This window comes from Magallana gigas, chromosome 9 (genome assembly GCF_963853765.1).
Source record: "Magallana gigas chromosome 9, xbMagGiga1.1, whole genome shotgun sequence".
In the NCBI taxonomy this organism is placed as follows: domain Eukaryota; kingdom Metazoa; phylum Mollusca; class Bivalvia; order Ostreida; family Ostreidae; genus Magallana; species Magallana gigas.
Genome location: NC_088861.1, coordinates 38,151,115 through 38,159,472, shown reverse-complemented (window position 1 = coordinate 38,159,472; position 8,358 = coordinate 38,151,115).

The window sequence follows — 8,358 nt, the reverse complement described above, 5'->3', positions numbered from 1 at the left end:
CATGGTATGATATATATAATTTAAAGATATGGTTTTAAAAGATTAATTTTAAAATGCTGCGTTTGTTTTGGTGTTTACATTAAAATGTGGTATTGCGTAGTACTATTGTTATGTGCCTATGTTCTACTGTGTGTTTTTATAAACATTATGTTTGAGAACGTTTTGTAAATTATTTTTCCTGCACCTAAAAGATAGTAATTCAAACCTCGGTTCAATTAAATATCAACAATCTCATTTGAAATCATCTTTTCGTAAGATCTATGGTCGATACAACGACCTCCTCAGCAAATACAATCTTTGACTGAGTCGATTGCTGACTAAAGTTCTTTATACTAATTGTTATACCATTATTAATCACCTGACTGTCTATGGACTTTTCTTTTTTTACGATTACGACAAAGTGCGTGAAACTTGAAATAAAAGCTTTGAACAACACGTTCAGTCAGGAATCACTGACAAATACCAACTAAACAATACCAGTCTTTGTAAATATAAAATGGAACAAAAGCAAGGCTAGAATGCATCAGGCGACAGCTGTGGACCTGAGAAACTGCATGGACATCTTGATGACCAAATCATAAAAAGTGGTGATCAGATGGTGTACACGGGAAAATACAAAATTTTTAGCATCACATCATAGCCGGTTAGAGGCCTGATTGCAGAAATGGAGAAGGGTTTCCAGACTCTACCAGCACATTTGTACGATGCCTCATGACAGTATAGACAATTTGCCAACCTGAAGTCTAACCTACCAAATAGAAACATGCTATGTGTTATGGACTTTGATGAAAACTTCACTGTAAGACAACAGGATGAATGTCAGAGCACACACTGGTTTGCACAACAAGTTACTATTCATCCTATTGTCTGTTATTACCATCAAGAAGAAAAATCTGAACTTGTGACAAATAAGCTTGTTCATATATCAGCAGATCTGCTACATGATTTACACTTTGTTCATCGTTGCTTTAAACATTCTGTAAATTACTTTAAAGATCAAGGTAAAAACTTTGAGACGATCAGTCAATATACAAATGGGTGTTCTGCACAATATAAATAAAAGAAACCCCTTCATGGATTTAGGTTGTGCTTCTACCTGTCCAACTTGGTCGAATCCTGGACATGGAAGATGTGTAAATGATGCATATGTTGAGTCCTGGAGAGTTTGTGATATTGCAATGAGGAAAAAGAAAAATCAAAAGATGAAAAAGTCAGATGAAAGAAGAAACATAAAGACAAAGAAAAGATGACAAGGTCGAAGAAGAAGAAAAGAGGTGAAGTAAACAAGCTTAAAGACAAGGAGAATTTGACAGAATTTGACTTCAATGTAAAAATTGAAAAAAATTTCTTTGGAAGCGGGCATGGAAAACGGCCTGCTGATGGATGCAGTAGTGTAGTTAAATCGGCTGTTCACAGAGCAATGGTTGCTGGTACAGTCATAAACAGTGCCACATATTTCTTTGATTACTGTAAGACTCATTTTACGAAGGATGAAAGCCACTTTTAATAATTTTTCATTTTGTCCAAGGAGTAGAAAGAACAAGACCAGATAGAACAGCTGCAAAGACTCTAGAGGAAACAAGGAAACTTCACAGTGTTACACGTAGAGGGGTTTCACGTGGTTTGCTTGAAGTTAGAATTACACTTCTACCTGTCCAACTTGGTTGAATCCTGGACATGGAAGATGTGTAAATGATGCATATGTTGAGTCCTGGAGAGTTTGTAATATTGCAATGAGGAAAAAGAAAAATCAAAAGATGAAAAAAGCAGATAAAAAGAAGAAACATAAAGACAAAGAAAAGATGACAAGGTCGAAGAAGAAGAAAAGAGGTGAAGTAAACAAGCTTAAAGACAAGGAGAATTTGACAGAAGATAAGCGATTAAGACAGAGGGTCATCTGACCAAGAGAAAGTGACAGGCCATAAGAGACAAAAGAGAAACAAGTGAAAAGCTGTCAATGTGACAGCAAACCTGGTTTTCTTTTATGTGAACTGTATCCATAATCCATGTCAACCGGTATCCAGTGAAATGGATAACGTGAAAGGGTACCCTATATGCAATTTTTTGCCAAAAAATGACTAAGTTCAAAAGCTGGTATTTTTTTCATAAATAATCAGAAATCAAAATCCTAGCAATATGCACACCTCTGATATATGTACAATTGATCTGCAAAAGAACAACTTCCTATCTTGAAAACTGTAGGAGGAGTTATCCGTACAATAAGGGTACCCTATATGCAATATTTTGCCAAAAAATGACTAAGTTCAAAAGCTGGTATTTTTTTCATAAATTATTGGAAATCTAAATCCTAGCAATATGCACACCTCTGATATATGTACAATTGATCTGCTAAAACGATATGCTTTATGCATTTTTTGAATTTTTTTTGAAAGATTAGCAATATTAGTTATTTTTTTCAAGAATAATTATTTCCTCAAAATTAACAGTACATGCATTGGCCACTATATTATATCTTCGATTCACAATTTGCAGAATAACTGATATTTATATATACCTCAGGGTTCAAGCGAATCTCTTTCAGAAGCATTAAAAATTGTCATTATTCTTTTTTTAAAACGTCCTTAAAATCGTATAGAACACCGAAAATTCAAATTTGATGTAGTTCTTACTTCACACAAAGATTGCTTATGACCTAGGGGTATGTCATGACCTTGAACCAAGGTCAGTCGGCCAAGGTCGAGGGCAGAAAAAGTGCAAAATTCGTGTCCGGTCCATTTCTTTCATATGGAGAAACATTGGAAGTTCTTACATCACACAAAGATTACTTATGACCTAAGGGTGTGTCATGACCTTGACCCAAGGTCATTTGGGCACGGCCAAGGGCAGAAAAAGTGCAAAATTCGTGTCCGGTCCATATCTTTCTTACGGAGAAATATTTGAAGTTCCTACTTCACACAAAGATTGCTTATGACCTAAGGGTGTGTCATGACCTTGACCCAAGGTCATTTGGGCAAGGCCATGGACAGAAAAAGTGCAAAATTCTTGTCCGGTCCATATCTTTCTTTATGGAGAAACATTGGAAGTTCTCAGTTCACACAAAGATTGCTTATGACCTAGGGGTGTGTCATTACCTTGACCCAAGGTCATTTGGGGGAAGGCTAAGGTCACTTGCAGAATAGTGCAAAATTCATGTCCAGTCTATATCTTTCTAATGGACAAATATTGGAAGTTCTTAATTCACATCAAGATTTCTTATCACCTGAGGATGTTTAATGACCTTGATCCAAGGTCAATTGAGGAAGTTCAAGGTCATTATTTTAAAGAAAAATCGGGCTCGGTATACCAATAATTCAAAATGACTATACTAAATGGCTGCCTGACATGTGGAATTTTGTTTGATTCAAGTCATGTTTGTTAACATAAGGATGCAAATGTCCTCATGCATTAACAGTTAACTTGAACTAAAATGGAATTTAAAGAACAGAAATTTGTTTGTGTACTCATATTAGCATTAACAGTTTTAAAAAATAGAGCACTTGTTATTTATAGACGATGGACTGTGAAATAGATTGATCCAATATTTTCTATAATAGAAAAATTACATGGGTTATGATTTTTTCTTCGCGGGGAGTATCAATTGTGAGCTTGCTCACAGTACCTGTACTTTAATTGGGTTTTAATCTGGAGTAGAAAATTTATAAATTTGTTATGACGACCACCTCCCTGCCTGAAATCTTTCAAAAAAACCTATGAAACCTTTAATTTTGGCAAAAAACTTAAAGATCTGGTCTACAAAATCATGAATTCAGTTTTCCTTTCAGATGTGTGGGAGTAAAGAAGATAATTTTTGGGAGTTGATTTTAATCAACTCCCCTATGCACTTACTCGGGCAAACCGAAAGTGAAACAGTATTTGGACCTAAATCAATACCGCTGACAACACATAGTTCCTGAAAATAATTTATAAATTCGATGCAATGTATTTCGAAGCATTGTTTTTCAAGAAAACCTATTTATGATTACCATGAAAATAGTAAGATTTTAAATGGTACAAACAGTTTACATATTTTTGGAAGTCGTATACAATTATTCATACGCTAGACTTCAATGTACTAGTCTCGTTCAACCAGACGCTCGGCTGTCTCCGTTAATATCCGACAAAACAGAGAGTCGTTCTTGCTTGTCGGAGATAAACGGAGACAGTCGAGCGTTTGGTTGAACAAAACAAGAGTTCAATCTTGCCTGGATCCATACAATTTCTCAAATATTTCGATTACTGATACTACTTGCAATGCAAAATCATTTATCGCTGATTTTAAAATAAATGATAATCGATAAAATCAACTCCCGTCAGTACTTTGATTAAACATTATATGCATTAACACCTATGCATCCATTTTGGCCCTGCCCTAGAGTCAAAACCCATACTCCAGGGGAGGCTTCTGGTATTCGGCGCGCTCGCGCAACAGAATTTGTTTGTAAATTAGATTATCGATTATACGATTCTTTTTTCATCGGGCACGATGTTTCACTGTCAGAATGAGTATTGAACAACGATGGTAATTGATGCACAAAGTAATAAATAGTTTGATTTAAATGGGGCACTTGGTGTCTTTTTCAATAGAAATCTATTAAAAACATTAGGTATATTAAGAGAATGTAAAGATGACAAATGAATAAGAGAAAAAATCTTAAACTTAATCGCAAGATTTGTCCATACTGTCCTTAGTGTGAATGATATCAAATATGTTTACACACGGCTAATCGTCGTCTTAGCAAAAATAACATAAGGTTGATGACAAGAAGGCCCATGGCTTGTACAGACATTTTCTATAACTTCAAGTATATCTATAACTCCGCATCTATTCCCGATATATTGTTATTTATCAAATGAGAACTTCTTGCCAATTTTAATAATTATACAATGTACATGTACTAATGTACTGTACAAATGCGCACAGGAAAACCAAATAATTTAATATTATATTTCCCTCTCAGCCTTGAACCTGTACCTTATTACATGATCAATGAATACTTATCCAGGCTACGATTTCACCGCGTGGATGGTGATCAAGGGCACAGATGTCTGGCATTGTAATATATATTTTAGGAATATGATAATTTTCTGTACTATAATAACAAATTATTATAGTACAGAAAATTATCTCATTATCGCAAGATATATTTTTAACATCATCCAGCTGCTTGTACTTCCCTCTCTCCAATGCTCAATAAATAAAATAAAGCTGATTTCTAGAGGTTTTTGGCATTATATGAAAGTAATATGAAGTTTGATGACAAAAAACGTAAAATGGTATTATAACGAACACATCAAACAAACAAGCTATATATGTAAATTTACATACTGGACGGTCTCACATCCCGGTTTCTAATGTTTAGGCCAGTTGGGCTATTGATTCAACAAGTCCAATTTCTAGACAGTTATATATTCTAAGTTGGTATTAATAAATACGGACAGTATGTGTTTGTAAAACACCGATACCCTGTTTGGCATCAGAGACATAAAAAACATTTGTGTTTATCTTATTTATGTCTCTGTTGTCATTTAATGCCAAGAATAGTCTTACAAAAGTAGACTGGAATTCAGGGTTAATATCATATTAAAGATTAAAGAAAACTGTTAGGTGATGACCAAAGAAAATAAAAGCAGAAGCTCTAACCGCTCAAAGTTATAGCAAAATAGACAATACCCATTGTCAAATCAGGTATTAAAAATGAAATGCAAAGAACTTTGGTTTGTGTCACTGAAGAATAAATCTGCGATTTATAAAAGCTCTACCGCCTACCGTTAAAAAAGTGAATCAAACCTATTTGTCAATGTAATTACCATCAATGTAATTACTATCGGAGTCGACATTTCTTGACATGAATGTAAGCGATAATGCTTTAAAATAAAGAAAAATCGACGTCATTTGAGTGTTTTACTACGGGAAGATTTTACTTGGAATAAAAGAGATGAGAAGGACGCGCTGAATACAATTAGCCTCAGGGGACATGAAATTTAAATTATTATAAAGTCAGTTTTTCATACAGATGTGTGAGAATAGAAAGGAAGACTTTAAAACAGTATATGCATTAACACTACATTGCCCCCCCCCCCCCATGTCCTGAACTAGACCCAGGGGCCATGAATTTCACAATTTAGGTAGAGGAGTTAGTGGACATAATATCTATGTATTCAGTTTTCTGTGCGTAAGTTTGGGAGTAAATAAGAAGATTTTTATTAAGATTTAATACATTTTTACTATATGGCCATATTGGCCCACCCTAGAGCCAGAACCCCTGACCCAGGGGTCATGCATTTCACAATTTTGGTAGAAGACTTAATGGACTTTATAATCATGCATTTAGTTTTTAACATATATATATATATATGGAAGTAGAGAAGAAGATTTTCTAAGATTTAATACATTTTTATTATATGGCCATATTGGCCCAACCTAGAGCCAAAACCCCTGACCCAGGGGCCATGAATTTCACAATTTTGGTAGAGGGCTTCATGGAAATCATAACTATGCAACCAGTTCTTTCCTCACATATGTGGGGGTAATCATGCATTTAGTTTTTAACATATATATATGGAAGTTGAGAAGAAGATTTTCTAAGATTTAATACATTTTTATTATATGGCCATATTTGCCCAACCTAGAGCCTCACTTGTGGTGCCCCGGGGTTGGTAGAGCCACGAATTTCACAATTAAGATTCTTACCATAGAGATGCCTCACACCAAAATGGTAACAATTAACCTTGTAGTTTTTAAGAAGAAGTTAAAAATGTAAAATTGTTAACGCACTACGAACGACGACGGACGAAAACGGATACCAATAGGTCACCTGAGTTTACTCAGATGACCTAAATATCTTCCTTCCAAAAACCATTTGGCCAGGAAAGCTGAAAATTATATGGGTGCATCCTCAGATGACCTAAAAATCTTCTTCCCAAGAACCATTTGGCCAGGAAAGCTGAAAATTATATGGGTGCATCCTCAGGTAGTGTAAATTCAAGGTTCTGAAAATCATGACTCCCAGGGGTTGGGTGGACCACAATAGGAGTTGAATTTTTACATAAGAATATATAAAGTAAATCTTTAAAAATAAGTAGAAAGTTATAACTAATTTGCTTGTTTAACCGTGTTAATGTTTCACAATTCGTATACATTTGATTTTTTCCGAATTATACTCTTCTACAATGCTATATTTGATAGACATAAATAAGAATATCCATAAGACAGCAACATGTTGATGATCATTCATAAGATATGACTAAATGTAACAAAGTAAATCGTTTCTGGCCAGTCTATACCCTTTTACAGCGATAAACATGATATGATGTTTTTCGTTCCGTTCCGCGTTTTCGCAACCCCCCTCTTCAATAGCTCAGATGTGAGCAGAAGACTCGTCTCCAAATGATTCTTTCCTATCTGGTAGTCCATTTGCAGTATTATCAAGAATGCTTGATTTGAAAGTGAAGATGGGTTCCCTCCTTCTACAAACTAGCTTTTACCAGAAACGCCTGTGACACAAGTTTCTGAAGGTGAATGGGCCAGATGAGGACCACAGGTAAAATTTGTATGAGATTTTGCAAAGCTCTAAAGATAAATAAGTTAAAAAAGTATAATTATTTCTTAACCGAAAGCAGATAAACAGAAGTATGGATTTATGATTTGCTTCATTTCTTCAGATCTCCAGTAGCCTGGCTGCCAGCACAGGACATATCTCCAGAGGACCAACGTCCTGGCCTTCCCTGTCCTGTGTTGTCCAGGGGACAGCTTCTCTCTGGGGTTGATGATAGTAGCTCTAAAGGACTGGGAAGAAGTTCAGAACCGGATATGTCCAAGTCTCATGTGTCAGAATGTGTTCGTAAACCAGATGAGGACCACATGTATTTACATGTAATTTGGACGAATTATTGGGATCAAAACAAATTTCTAGAAAGTTTGATTTAAGCATGTGTATAGATCTATGATTAAAAATTCTATAAGGTGTGGATGGTTTGAAATCTTCTTACCTTGAACATTTTTAAAGTTATTCTCCAGGAATATTCCTTGCTGTTTTACATGATTTTAATGTCATTCCGTCAGTTGTAAGTCCAGAAATTGAAATTAAATTTTACTGTTTATTTCAGTTTGTTTTTTGAGTGTTGCTCTATTTCCTTTAAAATTAATTAATTTGAAAGTTTCAATTTTATTCAGCATTTGGTTTTTGTTGCTCAAATAATGTATGGATAAGACTTAAGTTTTGAATTTAAACTGTTAATTGAATTATATTTATATAAAATTATATTGTTCCCGGGCGTTCAAATACTGTATATATTGCTAACATATATTATAAGTAAATGAATGGTACGGGTCGATAAAATGCATCACATTATTGACAG